This window comes from Simochromis diagramma, unplaced genomic scaffold (assembly GCF_900408965.1).
Source record: "Simochromis diagramma unplaced genomic scaffold, fSimDia1.1 OVJJ01000097.1, whole genome shotgun sequence".
NCBI classification, from domain to species: Eukaryota; Metazoa; Chordata; class Actinopteri; order Cichliformes; family Cichlidae; genus Simochromis; species Simochromis diagramma.
The window spans coordinates 1,361,202-1,377,837 of NW_024387319.1; the positions used below are offsets into that span (position 1 = coordinate 1,361,202).

Sequence of the window (16,636 nt, forward strand, 5' to 3'; positions counted from 1 at the left end):
TACTTTAGGCCCGGAAGTAGTGTAGCATTCCAGCCGGACTTTATTCAGACGATGCACTCAATGATCATTACGGATGGACCATGGTGGGGTATTCCAACCCATTTATTCACAAATTACCATAGACACATCGTAAGAGCTGTAATCATAACATAAAACAAAAATAAACATTCACTTGATATAACCACGTTTCCGTTATGCTAATTAATTCAGAGAAAAGGCACAGGAGGTGCTAGCATCAGCCTACTAGATCACTCATAAACTTATTAACAATCAAGTAATACATTTACAAATTGTCTGAAATGTAATCAACAAGTACAACACAAAAAACATACCTGTTCGCCTTCCAGCTAGATGCTAATTTAAAGATAGATGGAAAACGATAACCTTCTCATTAAACTTTTCTGCAGCAAGCGGTAGCAGTACGATCTTCGTTCCCGGAAGTTTCCCGTTCCGAATTTCAAAATAAGAGTCTACTCTATATTATAAGGTATAATTCGTTCAGGGATTTAACTGTTTGAAAAATATCAATAAGATAAATAATCTGGGTCATTTACACTCCCTCCAAATCATTAGTGTAACAAACATCATAACTCCATAACCATAGGAAGAGAGAACACAAATGATTTCATAATACAAATAATGACCAAACAACAGAAGCATAGTATGCAAGGAATGAACTAGTCATTTTCCAACAATAAGACTAGTTTTTGAACTGGCCGTTCGAGCACTGACCGCTTAGTGAGACGTTCACCATTTTTGCCAAGTCTCCTGTCACCTAGACAGAGCTTCACTCTCCGAACCAGTACATCTCTGTCCATTGTAGTCTCTACGACTCTTCACAACCTCCATTCATTTCTGGGCAAGTCTTCATCCTTCATTATGACTATATCCCCGATCTGCAGGTTTCTCTTTGGGGTGTGCCAGCGTTGTCTAAAGGCAATGTTGGCCAAGTACTCTTTTCGCCACCGGCTCCAGAACTGCTCGGCCAAATATTGTACGTGGCGCCATCTCTTTCTCGCATACATATCTTCCCTTATGAACTTGCCGGGGGGAGGAAGGGCCATGGTAGACTTCAGGGTAAGTAAGTGGTTTGGTGTCAGTGGCTCAAGACTGTTGGGATCATGTAGGTTTTCAATAGTGAGAGGACGACTATTAACTATCGTCATTGCTTCATAGAAGAATGCTCGGAGGGACGCATCAGGTATGTTTCCAGGTGAGAGTCAAGGGTCGCGTTGAGAACACTCCTGACTGTTCTAATTTGACGCTCCCACACTCCACCAACATGACTTGAACCCGGAGCATTTAGGATGAAGTCACACTGCTTCTTAGAAAGGAAGTTCGTCAGTTTATCACCATCTAATTCCGCGAGGGCTTCCTGCAGTTCATTCTTGGCTCCTAGGAAGTTACTGCCTTGGTCAGATTTGATCTGGCGCACGGCTCCACGTATAGCAATGAAGCAGCGCAGTCCAATTATGAATGAGTCTGTAGATAGATCCTCCAGCATTTCAATATGGATGGCTCTGGAGGAGAAGCAGGTGAAAAGGAGACCATATCGTTTTCGCACACTACGTCCTTGCTTGCTATAGAAGGGTCCAAAGCAATCCATTCCACAGTAGGTAAAGGGTGGAGATGGATTTACTCGCTCTGGAGGGAGATCGGCCATTTTCTGTTCTTCTGTCCGTCTCCGAAGCTTCCGACAAACTACACATCGGCGAAGATAGGATGCAACCGTCCTACCAATTCCTGGTATCCAGTGACCTCTTGTCCTAATTGCACTGAGAGTCATCCCCTTGCCTTGATGCTTGACTTCTTCATGACAGTATGCTATGATCATCCTTGTAACATGATGTTCCTTTGGAATGACGGTAGGGTGTTTGACTGAGAGAGGAAGGTTTGAATCACAGAGTCGACCTCCCACCTTAATCACACCATTGTTGTCCAAGAAGGGGTTGAGGTGATGTAGCTTGTTATGAGGTGGCAGCTGACAACCTTTCTTCAATAGCCACACTTCCTTCGAGTATGTTTGTCTCTGCAGATCTTTGATGATGAGGCGCTCGGCTTCTTCTCTTTCCTGCACTGTAGAGAGGCCAATTGACTTATCCTTGTTGATCCTTCGAAGAATGCGAGCCACTGCACAGATGGCGCAAGTCCAGGACGAGAACTTTGCCAGCTGATAAGTAAGAGAATCTTGTTCTACAGTTTCCGTGTTTAGAGTCCGTGTTTCCTTAACTTCTGGATCTCCGACTGAGTTCCGGAGCCACCTCTTCTGAGAGGTCAACTCCCTTTTCCCATAGAAATGCAGGGTGGGTAAACCAGTTCGAGGATATTAGCTCATTGACGAAACAACCTCTAGAACAGGGGTGTCAAACTCAAATACACAGTGGGCCAAAATTCAAAACTGGAACAAAGTCGCGGGCTAGCATTAATATTTATTTTAAAAAAAAATCTTCCTCCAGATATAAGAATGAATCTTTTCTTATGGACTCAAATAAGTTTTGCTGGAAAACTGAATATGGAACAAGCAAAGCTTAATATTAAACAATATATACATTAGCTGTATAATACCAGTAGGCCAGCTCTAATAGTAATTTGGTATGGCTTCGCGGGCCAAATGTAATTAGGCTGCGGGCCAAATTTGGCCCGCGGGCCAGAGTTTGACACCTATGCTCTAGAAGCACGATCCGCAGGATTCTGGTCGGTAGGGACGTATCTCCATTGCCTTTGATTCGTGTAGAGATGTATCTTCTGGATACGGTTGGCTACGAATGTGTGAAAACGTCGAGCCTCGTTATTGATGTACGCTAGTAAACCTTGGAATCGGTCCAAAAATGCTCTTCAATGTTTGCATATCCAAGTTCTTCCTTCAAAACATTGCTGGTTTTCACAGAGATGACTGCAGCCGTCAACTCTAATCTTGGGATTGTAGTGACCTTTGTTGGGGCGACGCGAGATTTGGCCATGACTAGTGCACAGTTGATGTCTCCTTCTTCATTGCTAAGCCTCAGATATGAACACTGTCCATAGCCAGTAGTGCTTGCGTCGGAGAAGTGATGTAACTCACGTTTGATAACCCTTCCGAAATCTTCCGGGGCATAACTTCGGGGTATATTTATCCTCTCCAAGTTGTTGAGGTCATTTTTTCCATTTCTCCCACCGTGGACGAAGTTCGTTGGTTAGAGGGTCGTCCCAACCTGTTCCATGGCAGTACATCTGCTGCAGCACTTCCTTTCCAATGAGCAAAAAAGGGGCTATGAGACCCAAGGGATTGTACAGGGATGCAACAATGGACAATATGCCTCGACGCGTTGCAGGCTGTTTCTTAAGGTTGGTGCTGATCTTCAGGCAGTCTGATTCGACGTGCCATTGGATACCCAACGCTCTCTCTGAAGGTAAGTTATCAAAGGCAAGGTTGAGGTCTTTAATGTCTGATGCACATTCAGTTGCTGGTATGCTTTCCAGGACAGCTTTGTCGTTGGACACAAACTTGTGGAGCCTAAGACCATACAGGGCACAAAGTCTTCTGGCTTCTTCTGCTAACTTGATAGCCTTCTCTGAGCTGTCTGTACTTGTGACTCCATCGTCAACATAGAAATCTCTCAGAATGAACTGAGAGCCTAATGGGTATTGGTCTTTATTTTCTGTAGCCAAATGCTTCAATCCGTAGTTCGCACAACCAGGTGATGAGGCTGTGCCAAAGATATGCACCCTCATACGGTATTCTTGGGGTTGTGCACCGAGATCTCCTTTCTTCCACCAAAGGAAGTGCAGGTAATCCTGGTCCGACTTCCTCACATGAAATTGGTGAAACATTTTCTCTATGTCGCACATCAATGCAGTGGAGTGCAACCGGAAGCGAAGGAGTACGCCGTTGAGATTGTTCATCAGGTCAGGACCAGTGAGCAGATGATCATTCAGACTGGTTCGCTGGTATTTGGCAGAGCAGTCGAACACCACACGCAGTTTGCCTGGCTTCTTGTCGTGGAATACACCGTGATGAGGTATGTACCATTTTTCGCCCTCTTTCCCATCATCGTGGACTTCCTCTGCATCACCCTTTTCTATGACCTCCTCCATGAACTTGACATAGTGTTCTTTGTACCCTTCATCCTTTAACAGCTTCCTCTTTAGATGGCTCAGACACATGACTGCAAGCTGTTTGTTGTCAGGTAAGGTAGGTCTCTCCTTAAATGGTAACGGCATCTCGTAGTAACCTAGACTGTTCCTTTTGATGTGGTTCTTGAGTTTGTCCAGGAACAGGATGTCCTCCTGAGACACTGGTTTGCCGTCTTCCTTAGCATCCTTAAAGTCAGACTCTAGAATGTGAATGGCATCTGCCGGGGTGACTGGTGGGAGCTCCCTGACTGCAACTCGGAAGCACTGTCCCGCCGTACTTGAAGTGTCAGGGCATGTCGACGCAGCACCAACTATGCTCCATCCTAAGTCGGTATGAATTGCGTAAGGCTCATCGTCTCCTCCCGTTATGACGTCTCTTGGTGCCATTGCTCATGCACAGTTATAGCCTATCAATAAACCAACCTCACAGTCCTGTAGAGGTGGAATCTTTTCTATGACCTTGGAGAGATGATTCCACCTTTTAGCTGTCTCGCATGTTGGGATATGGGCTCTGTTTACTGGTATGCAATCCTTGGTATAAGCAGGAGGAAGGTTGATGAGGAGGGAAGAGCGATAACCCAGAACACAAAGCCCTGAGACTCTTTGGCTCTTTACGATCACGTCATGTCCGATCATAGTAGTTAACTTCAGCTTAACTGGACAGGAATCTGCCTTTAGTACATCACTCAGTTCCTGGTCAACAAATGCCGTGTCGCTTTGTGTGTCCAGCAGGGTGTAAACCAGTTTCTCAGTTCCCTCATCCTTTTTTGACACCCACACAGGCACAATCATTGATGTGTTAGTTGGCTGTCCAGTAATCACTGACATTGAAGTTGTAGCAGCCTCCGTTTGGCCGGCGTTGCTCAGGATAGTGGTTTCCTGTGGCAGGACCCTTTCCTTCTTTACATAGTTGTTATCGTGTAAACAAGTGGGATGTTCTCTGACAAAATCTCAACGCTCCTCCAGAGTTTTAGCAATAAACTTGGGACATCCATGTAGTCTGTGCTGATTATCTTGACACAAAGCACAAGGAGGCCTTTCCTTTAACTGGCTTGAGCCTCTCGGTGTCAGCCTCAGTCTGTGTGTTTAGAACGCTTGCCTTGTTCCTCTTAGGGTCTCTGCTGCCTTGTTTTGCAGTGCTCGACTCAGAGCTGCGGAGGGCATAAGCTGAGGTGATTGGATTGCAAGCGATCTCTGCCTCTGTCGCCATAAATGCGGCGAAGTCATTAAAACTGGGAAAACTTCAAGAGACACCTTAAGCCTTTTGATTTTATTCTGCAGGTCAACTATCTGATGCCCTAGTTCTGTTTGTGAGGAGGGAGTCTCCATTTCCTTCATGTTTACGTTATTTACTTATCTAATTTGCAGGCTTTAGTTAATGAGCTGCTTGTGGTTACTATAACTTACAGGCTGCATTGACAGAAGGGAGGAGAATCTTTGCACTTTAAACCAAGTTGAAATAGAGGCAGATAACCAACACAACATTGAGAAGAAATGTATAAAATAATGAATGCAACGTGCTAGCTGTTGCAAACTGATGTGGTAAAGTAAACCTCTTATGCTAAACACAAATCAATACACCATTACTGTACAGTTACAAATTGAACTAAATGCCCCTCTTTCACCCCCTTTTGGGTCAGTAGAAAGAATGATAAATAAACAGTAGTGGTGGTAAATACCAATAAACAAAACTACTTTACTTGTTATTACTTCATGTCCGTTGTGTCTTAATGCAGCAGATGTCCACAGTAGTTGACGACCTTCTCTCTCTCCCTTTAACCACCACTGATGAGAATGAATGTCCTTTCCTTGTCGATTAGAATGAAATGTTCCATACCTTTTCTGACCGTCACATCAAACCATTAAGCCAGCTGCATGATGATTATAAAGTCTCTGTCTAGAAGACCCATAGAATGGCGCTGAGTTGCTCCGTGAAATGTCTTGTCAATCCCAGACGAATAGCAACACAGCTCCGTGACTCGTCCTTGTGGTTCCGTGGTGCAGAGTGGCAGCAGGATGATGCAGGGGATCAGCTCTTACTGTAGCATTCCAGCCGGACTTTATTCAGACGATGCACTCAATGATCATTACGGATGGACCATGGTGGGGTATTCCAACCCATTTATTCACAAATTACCATAGACACATCGTAAGAGCTGTAATCATAACATAAAACAAAATAAACATTCACTTGATATAACCACGTTTCCGTTATGCTAATTAATTCAGAGAAAAGGCACAGGAGGTGCTAGCATCAGCCTACTAGATCACTCATAAACTTATTAACAATCAAGTAATATATATACAAATTGTCCGAAATGTAAACAACAAGTACAACACAAAAAACATACCTGTTCGCCTTCTAGCTAGATGCTAATTTAAAGATAGATGGAAAATGATAACCTTCTCATTAACCTTTTCTGCAGCAAGCGGTAGCAGTACGATCTTCCTTCCCGGAAGTTTCCCGTTCCGAATTTCAAAATAAGAGTCTAATCTATATTATAAGGTATAATTCGTTCAGGGATTTAACTGTTTGAAAAATATCAATAAGATAAATAATCTGGGTCATTTACAAGCAGTGTTGGTCAAGTTACTTGTAAAAAGTAATCAGTAACTAATTACTGATTACTTCCCAAAAAAGTAATCCGTTACTTTACTGATTACTTATTTTCAAAAGTAATTAATTACTTAGTTACTTGGTTACTTTTTAAAAACACGATTTACAACCTGAATAGGTGATAAAGCGATAGATCTTTCAGCCCAATTCTACTTTTTCTACATAATCCATCATACAAAATGTAATCAAATGGAAAAGTCTCTTTTTAAAACTTGTTTTATTAGTTTTAATCTTTTAACTTTATGCATCAAGCAAAAATGTAATTATATGCAACATTCTCTGACTTGTTTAATATTTAAACCTATTTTCTGCACATTCCAGCACATAATTTTTTTTTGTGTGTGTTTACACTCAGTCTTTCAAATAGATGCAAGTAAAACACAGCAGAAAATAAATAACATCAAAGACTAGCAGTCCTTTTGCTCTATTTTCACCTGTAAAGCAGGAGTGGCGTAGGCGGAGGTTTACCCCGGTGCAGGTGTGCCGCAGCGGTCAGTGGAACGATACGGCAGTTTCTCTGTGAATTTCCCATTACGTGGTAGCGCACTCAGAGCTTGCTTGGAAGTTTAGGGGGGTTTTTTTGCTGTAAAAAGAAGTTTTCTTCCCACGCACAATGCTAATGGACGCTAATGTTTTTGTCACTTTTTATGGAATCAAACTTAAAGTAAGGTCAGTACTTCCACGCTTTAAACGCTGCACGCTCATATTCTCTCCCATACTCGATATATGATCCATTGTTGATCTGCACACAGCTGTTGTCACGAACGTCGCACTTGCTTACATCACTGTCATGAGACATTCTTGCAAAAAAATCACGGTTTTAGTAACGCAGTAACGCAGCGTTCCTACGGGAAAGTAACGGTAATCTAATTACCGTTTTTGCAATAGTAATCCCTCACTTTACTCCTTACTCGAAAAAAGTAATCGGATTACAGTAACGCATTACAAGTAACGCGTTACTGCCCATCTCTGTTACTGTCTCTCTCTCTCAAGTAGGATTCGTCATGTCATCACTGAACAATCGGATAGAGACCGATTGCGTCCAGAGGCGAAGTGGCGGTACTTGCAGAAAATAGCGTGCATTGGAAATGTGGACCCATATGAAATACGGCCGTGGAGTAGAAACCCTGAAGACCAACCGCTACTGACGTAGCCTGACATATTTTCGTACCTTGTCTGTGGAGTCAGTGTGTACAAGTCGTCATTCAAACAAAGGTAAGTCAGCTCGAGTACTGCTTGTGAAATGCGTTTGATTTCCCTGCAAACATTCACATTAGTGCAGCATAAATTCATTCATGAGGGAAAATTACAGTGAGAACATGTGGAGGCTGTTAGAGGGATAACATAGTGAGTTCAGTGCATTGATGTGACATTGTCCTGAAGGATTTAGTTATTCTTTATGATTAAAGAAATTGCAATGATTTATTCATATTTATTATAAATAATCCTAATTATACATCTTGCTTCCATATTTGTATCCCGTGTCACTAAAAATACATTTTATTTTAATTTTATACTTTGATTAATGACCTGCAGAATCTCCTTATCATATTAAGTGATTCATAATTGTCACTTTATGCTTTCTCCATCTCTAAAGTGATGACATCCTTGCATTACATACTTTAGGTTCATTTTCTGCAGGCAGGTTTCTGACAGAGAACAGGCAGATTTACACTATAACCTGCAGCGTTCTATAGATGGACACATAAAGAAATGAAAAATGACATGTATGTGCTAACTTTCTAAACACTTTGTTACATTTATGATAAAGTAGATAAAACACATTTATGTCGGCCTTGGATCATAGTTCTTGTTTTTGAACTTTGTCTGTGTGGTTTCAGGTCCTGCACTCTCAAAGACTGAATCAACCAGCATTGCAGCCACAGGTCATTGTGAGCATCACAGGGAAGGTTGAAGCCGCCCGCTGCACCTGTAAGGCCGGAGTCGCAGAGACCTGCAGCCATGTCGCTGCTCTTCTGTTTAATGTAGAAGCAACAGTGTTGATCTGTGGCACAAGGACTGTTACAGATGAACCTGCATACTGGGTTTTGCTGGGTAATATGACCAATATACAGCCAGAGGTTGGCCATAAGATAGACTTCTCCTCTTCAGCTGCTCAAAAAAGGCTCTTGATCAAAACATAAACAGACCATCCGTATTTTGTGTTTGGAGTGTTATGGAGTTTGCAAGTGTTTTGGAGTTTGTACATGCTTTGTCTCTAGGAGCCACCGTACTTAGGAACTAATAAAGCGCTATATAAATACAGGCCATACAGGCCATTTTCTAAATAGAGCCGGAAATCCCATCACTACTCAGCAGCACAAATGTGTTCTCTCGGCTCAGCTGTGTCACACGAACGAATCACAGCAGAACAGAAAAAGGGGCGGAGCAAAGTGTGTGTGTAGGAGAGGAGTCGTCTGCAGCCCAAATGTGTTTTCTCAGGGCATCTGAGTCACGTGATCGCACAGTAACGAATCAAAGAAAATCATGAAGAAGGGGGCGGAGCAAGGTGTGTGTGCAGGACAGGAGTCGAGCAGAGAGAGCTGCTTTTGCATGAAACGGGAGTAAAGTAGTGAACTTAGAGGAGAGAAACAAATTAAAGTATCGATCATAAACCACTACCAACGTCCTGATCGATATCTGCATCGATCTGCCCACCCTTGTCTCCTGGATCGTAGCTGAGATCAGCGTGAACCACGTGGGTCTCTGCTCCCTGATCTGTTTCCTGTGTTTGGAAAGAGTTGCAGCTTCATCGCGGAGTTTCTCTCGGTTTGTGGGCTCATCTAAAGGTAAGCACCGAGCTAACTTTACTGTGAGTTCAGTTCATGTTGAGTTTAGCTCCTGAATGAGGTCTTCTGCTGCTCTCCTTGGTGTCTGTTCACAGTTTATTGTGAACACGTTGAGAGAAGAGTGAGAGAGTGTTTGGAGAAAAACACCAACTAATCATTAGCTCAGCATGCTGGGAGAAGTTGGAGCAGAAAAGTCTTTTCATTGTCCCTGCAGCTGTTTTTCTGCCTGCACCAAACCTCTACAGCCTCGTTTCTATTTGTATGGACTCAAATGTCGTCATACATATTTTGTACTTGTAAATCAAATGCGTATTTGTGTATTGAGTTTTGCAACTTTGCAAATAAGCATTAAGACTATATGTATTTAAATCCTAACAGTATCTGTAACCAGATATTAACAGAAAAATTTGTAACACTTGTAAATAATTTTTACACACATAGACAAATTCTCATCTGTAGATGCACAAAAATAAAATGTTCACATATTTTAGTTTACAAAGTTACAAATACGCATTTGATTAACAAGTACAAAATATTTATGACTGTTGGGTCTGTGTTCCCACAGGCCCCGCTAGTTTAGAGACTTATTCCTCATGAAGAGCGAAATCAAGACAGAACATCTTCAACCGGTCTTTAACTCGCTAACGAGGAAAGGCTTTGGTCAGAAGCAGGCAGTGGAGCTCACGCTCCACCTGTCTCTAGCCCAAATCCTTCAAAGAGCAGCTGTCCTCGTAGCCTTTTTATTGACAAACTGTTACAGTTCACACAATAAGACACAACACAAGCACCTCCCACCGTAAACCCCCCCCCCCCGTTACAAACACAAGGTGCTGTGTGTGTGTGTGTGTGTGTGTGTGTGTGTCCATGTCCATGCTGTCCAGTCTCTTTTGCAGCTGCTAGAACACACCTGTTCAACATCTATTCAGTCAATCATGTTTATTTCGCATCCATAGACACATTATACACGTGTCCTTTATCAGGCTGTAGAGCGATAAGCTTTGATCTTTTTTTTATAGACTTTCCTGGATGATTTAAAGTCATTTTGAGTCAACACTCAACCTGCAGTGAGTAAATTTTAGGTAAAAAAAATCCCTGAGTGTCAAATATTTATTGATGGAGAGAATTTGTTCATTTTTGGCGGGGAATATGCTTAAAATGCTTTCTCATTTAAAAACATTTTCATAAAATCTTTTGTTCTGGACGTAGTTTTTTTAGTGGGACAAACATTTCATCACTCATCCAAGCGACTTCTTCAGCTGACTGCAGGTTTCCAACCTTATAAACAGAACATTTGCACAATAACTGAAACTAGCCCACTGAATGAACAATGGGCTGAGGTAAGTTCCTGGATCATTAATATGCAAATTCTCATGACCATTGGTCAAAGACCACTGATCAATGGCCATGAGTACCATTGTTTCAGAGGGTGTCCGTCTCCCAAATCCACACTAGAAGCCAGTTCCACAGCAGAGGGGCCTGAAAGCTGAAGGCTCAGCTTTCTGTTGTGCTTCTAAATACTGTAGGAACCGCAAGTAAGCCTGCAGTGTGAGAGCAAAGTGCTCTAATGGGATAGTGTGATGCTATGAGATCTTTAAGCTATGATGGGGCCTGATCAGTCAAGACTCCTTCCTCTGTTCTTGTTTCACTGTGATGTTACAAAGATCTGTTTTGTGTCCCAGCTGATCAGCAGGAGGAGAAGAGTCTGACGGAGCACCAGACGAACATTTTCAACCATTCGGACTCAGCTCAGCCGCTACAGTGGACAAAAATGTCATCAACACAAAAGGTGAAGAACCTATCACTTTTATTGAAACTGTGCACTTCATCAGCTGATGCTTGTTTGTCAAGATTGAAAAGGATTCAAGAAGAAGTTTGTCATTTCGTATGGTATTACCCAGGCTGAAATGAAAGTGTTTCTCACCAGCATCTACAGTGCAATAATCAATACAACTAAAAAGAAAAATGGTTTAACAAACAGTAAAAAGGCAGTAATAAATCACAACAATAAAAAGGGGTAAATAACATAAAATCTTAATTCATAAACAAACTCCAGTCCAAATACTCACACTCATACAGGTAGCATCAGCCCTTTCACAGAAGGGGATAATTAAATTAAGTAGTGTGTGTATCTGGGGAGTATATTGTATGCTGTGTGTGTGTGTGGATAGGAGGCATCAGAGTATAGCTGTGCTAATAGCTGAATGGATGGTTATTGGGTGCAGTCCTGCTTTTCTGAGTCTCCCGAGGGAGTGCAGACGCTTTTGTGCTTTTTTTGATAACTGCTGTTGTATTAATGAAGAAGGACGGGTCATCAGCAAGGTGCACACCCAGGAACTTAACACTGCTGACCCTCTCCACAGCAGCACCCTCTGTGGTGAAGTCTGTGTGGTGATCTCTGCCAGACTTCCTGAAATCGATCACCATCTCTTTTGTTTTGTCCACATTGTTGGTGAGATTACGGGATCTACACCACACTTCAAGCTGCTCCACATCTATTCTATAAGTGGTCGTTATCATTGATGAGACCAACCACAGTTGTTGTCTGCAAATTTCACAATATGATTAGCACTGAGTCTGGCTTACAGTAATGTGTGAGCAGACTGAACAGCAACGGGCTCAGGACACCCCCCAGAGGAAAGTCTGTGCTCAACAAGATGGTCTTTGATGTGTGGCTGCCCACCTTGACTGTCTGTTGCCGCTTTTCAAGAAGCTGAAAACCCATTTGCAGGTTGCAGGGTCCACGCCTGATAGCATCAGCTTTTCCAACTGCTGCAGAATGATCGTGTTAAAAGCTGAGCTGAAGTCGATGCAAAGGACTCTGGCAGAGGGGTGTTATTCCTCTCCAGGTGTGACAGCATAACATGGAGTGTGGTAGAGAGAGGTCATCTTCTGTAGATCGGTTGGTCCTGTATGCAAACTGAAGGGGATCCAGGTCTATTTGGAGACTGTTCATGATGTGCTTCAAGACCAGCCGCTCGAGGCATTTACTCACAATTGGTGTCCCTTGTCATTGTGGGAGGGGGCTTGTAGTACATAATGTGTTGGAAGCCCTGCCACAGCATCGTTCCTCACACTGTGTTGAGAAGCGCTCCACAGTCTGATATTGTTGTCAAGGGAGCAGACATTGGCGGGCAACTGTGTCCGTACGTCTGGCTTGTATTGGTTAGCAGCTAGCCTCGCATTAGCTCCTCTATGCTTACCCTGCTTCTGCATCCTATCACACCGCTTTCTGTGTTTCCTCCTGGGTGTTGCTCAGAAAGAAAAGAAAGAAAAAGAAAAGAAAAACAAACAAAACACCTGGATCACCTGTATGGAGAAAAAAAATTGTGCAGCACGCAAGATAGACAGCGCACAATGTGCTTTGAGGCAGCAGGAAAGAAAGGTGTAGTCCACGTCTGTGAACACCGGTGTGTACACCTGTGTGCATAGCTGTGTGGATCAGCATGCTTGTATTCCAAAGGTTTCTCCATGTAACGATCTGCTAGGAAGTGTGGGGAGCCATAGCGCTGTCCCCCAGGGTATGAAGCAGGTATGGAGGAGGTCCAGGCCCCAGATATCCAGAGGCCCCAGAGTACAAGGACCCAAGGAGGACCACCAAAAGGGGGGGAACCGTGCCACCCTCCTGGGAAGAGCTGAGTAGAGCCCCAAACGAGAGGTCACCCAGCAACTACGGAGCAGAGGCCAGAGGGGGTTGCAGTGGCGTGCCCGCGGGCTCTGCCGGCAGCCAGCTGTGGCAGAGAGGACCAAGCTTCAGGCCCAGAGGGCAGAGGCCTGAGGGCATCCCATCCCCCGGAAGGGGCCCAGCCGGGCCACAGGCGCCAGGCCCCGCCAATCGGCCACCAGGAGTGAGCCGGTACATACATGAGCGCCCAGCCCCAGACGACAAGGACCACCAACACACCAATGTCTGAGGGCATCAGCCACCGGCAGGGAGTGTGGTGAGGGGAGATAGGCCTCCGTACTTAGGAGGGCCTGAGATGTACCCAGAGAGGTTGAGTCTAAGACCCAACCTGACATATAGACACAGACGAACAGGCGCACGCGGATACAAACGTGCATTCCCACCCCATATGCACAACCAAATACTCGGCACTCACCCAACGTGTAGACAGACACAAATAGACACTGCACAGACAGTCGCACTTCCCAAACATACTCTATATCCCAGGTCCAGGTACCCCCGCCCCCAGAGGGGCAAGCCGCACCTAAACCCAGGAGATGTAACCCTTCTCTCTGGGGTGGAGGCAAGCGTACCACCTCCTTATCTGCAGTAGTAGGGAGGCCCCGCATCCCAGACCCCAGTCTGACGGCCAGCACCTCCTCCCAGCGCCCCAGCCCTGACGACTAACAGAACCGGGGTGAGTGAAGACCCAACACCTCCCTAAGCCCACTCATATGTAGTGTTGCTGTGTGCTGTTCTAAAGTGCATTTAAAACACAGGAGAGCATGGTACTTGCTTCCTCTCAGAGAGCAGCACGGCTCTTCCCGAAAACCCTTAGTGTCTATATGCATTTAAAATTGAGGGTAGGGCACCAGCACCAGAGGTGGGTTGGAATATACAGACCATCCTTTGGATGCTATAAAACGTGCCCACCCCCAAGGCCCTATTTGTATGTGTTATGTGAGAGTGTGAGTAATGTGGATGTCTAGGTTGCAGAATAAAATTGAGGCACAGGCGGCCAGAAGGGGACAGAGCGGGAGTGCCTCCCCTGCACCTTGGTGACATACCTGCACTCCAAGCCCTGCATGTGTGGGTGGGTGTGGTAGAGCGGGAATAGGGAGGCAGCTTAGGATGGGGAGGGAAGAAAGGGAGGGGCAAGCGGCCCCTCCCTGGGGCCAGCTCCCCCGCTGACCCCAGTAGGCACCCCCACACTCTGGAACCCACCAGGGCAAGGGGGCCCAGGCCCATCCGGACCCGGGCCCGCAGCAGCAGCACCGCCCAGCCCCACAGAGTCCGGGGCAGCCCACCCGACTCCATCCCAGAGAAAACTGCACCCACCCCATCATCCAGTCATCTCCCAAACTACACAAGACAATAGACACCCAGGTTGAGTTCATTCTCCACCTCTCTTATATCGCTCCCCCCACCTGCAGAGTGAGCTCCTGTAGAGAAGAGACCACCTGCAAAGATATAACAGCCTCCCCACCAGTTAGAGAGCCCCCTAGTTGGGCCGATGCACCAGAGGTCCCCTGCACTGGGGCTGAGCCCCCCTGCACCCACCCGCCCACAGCTCCGGCGACAAAACAGCCAGGACCCAAGCCCCCAAGGCCCAGCCAGCACCCCAGACCGGGGGACGGAGCACCCCCAAGCCTCCACGCCCGTCCCGGACCCAGGCTACCAGACCAGTAACCAACGTCCGCCAGCACAGACCCTCCCCCATCTCTGCTGTACGCAGCCACAAGGGAAACACCATCTAAGAGCCCCCAGAGCCCCTAACCAGGTCATGGCCACATCCCCCGGGTTAGGCCCTCAAGGGAAAACGTCCCTAGGGACTCCCCAGACGCCCCAAGGCCATCCCTACCCCCATATCCACCACAATAGCGAAGGCAGGACCAAACCATGACCCCCCCACCCCCACTAGGTGATGAAGCCGATCAAAGGAGCCTAAAGGGATTGATCAAATGTGATGGCAGATGTTGTATCAACACTAATGTGATCTATTAGATGGTTTTTATATTGGTTAGAATTAAGATTATTTTTATTTTTCCAGTTAATGAGGACCATTTTCTTGGCAATGCATAGGGCCGTAAAAACAACGTGTTTATTTCTGCAGTGACCTCATCCAAGTTGCCCAGCAAGCATACTAATGGGGAGGCTGGAATGTTACATTTCAGACACTTTGATAAGTCTTCACATATCTCACGCCAAAACTTCTGAACTGGTGGACAGAACCAAAGAGCGTGGATGTAATTGTCCGGTGTATTTGCTGTGCAGTGTGAGCAGTTGTTGGAAGGCGTATAGCCCATCTTGAACATCCTATGACCAGTATAGCGCACTCTGTGTAATATTTTGTGTTGTATTAATTGCAAACTGGGATTTCTGATCCATTGAAAGGTTTTTAAGCATATCTGAGACCAAAGGTTTTGGTCTAAGCTGATCGATAAATCTGCTTCCCATTTTGCTGGTTAGCAAGAAATTGTCCGGATTTGTTATCGTGTTCATAATTTTGCAGGCAAAGTCTTTGTACTAAGATTTTCGTCTTTTTATTAATAATTTCTTTTAATTCTAGTTTTGTTTTGCGTATTTTGTTTAATATTTCTTGATCTTGGTGTGACAAATAGGCTTTTTCTAAGAATTTGATGTTTTTTGATGTTTTTTTTTTTTCTAGTTCCTGAATATTTTTGTTTTCTTTTTTCTTCTTATGTGATGAGAAAGAAATTATTTTACCTCTCATCACGGCTTTCCCTGCTTCCCAAAGGACAGATGCTGATGTTCCAGGAATGTCATTAAAGCCTAAATATAGAGTCCATTCTTTTTTAAAGTATTTGATAAACTCTTCGTCTTTGAGCAGTGATGTATTAAATCTCCAGTTTTTACTTGGTGTAGTATTATTCTTCTGTATTAGTGTTAAAGATACAGGAGCATGATCGCTGACAGCTATAGGATGAATCTCAGTGTCTGAAATGTTACTCAGCAATGAGCTTGTGAAGAGAAAATTATTTAGAAGATAAAGAAACTCACAACTCAGATATCTATTTTTTACATGCGCATGGGCAGTCAACGGTCCGATCTGCTTTGCACTGACGTGCACAACAGATGAGACACAGAAAAACCACCCAGGCCATCCAGAACGTCCTTTATTTATACTTAAAGCAAGTCTCCACAGCAGTAGGAGTGTCATGTATGGAACTCCTTAAAAGGAGAAAGAGAGGGGGAGCGCCAGTCTGTCTGTTTAAAACCGGATGTCACCACATTCCACATATGGCTTCAATTTCTCTCTCCCTGTGTTGGCTCCAATTCGCAACCTCTTCTTCCTTTAAATGAAGCTACAACTTAAGCATAATCACAAAATTAAAAATCTTTCATCAGAGCTGCTGAACAGAAAATAATCCAGACGAGTTTTTTTTTTTTTCTTTTGTACTCGTTTTTATTCATTTTCAAATTAAACCGTAAGTC

The 16,636-nt window shown here is 44.5% G+C and overlaps 1 long non-coding RNA gene across 2 annotated transcripts in view; it reads left to right on the forward strand.

The window, feature by feature from the left end:
• Nucleotides 1-9,467: 9,467 nt before the first annotated feature.
• Nucleotides 9,468-16,636, forward strand: part of LOC120717299 — a 39,690-nt gene continuing 32,521 nt past the window's right edge. For both annotated transcript variants that reach the window (XR_005692156.1, XR_005692155.1), the window contains exons 1-2: nucleotides 9,468-9,519; nucleotides 11,199-11,305. This is a non-coding gene — a long non-coding RNA (uncharacterized LOC120717299). The remainder of the gene's footprint in view (nucleotides 9,520-11,198; nucleotides 11,306-16,636) is intronic.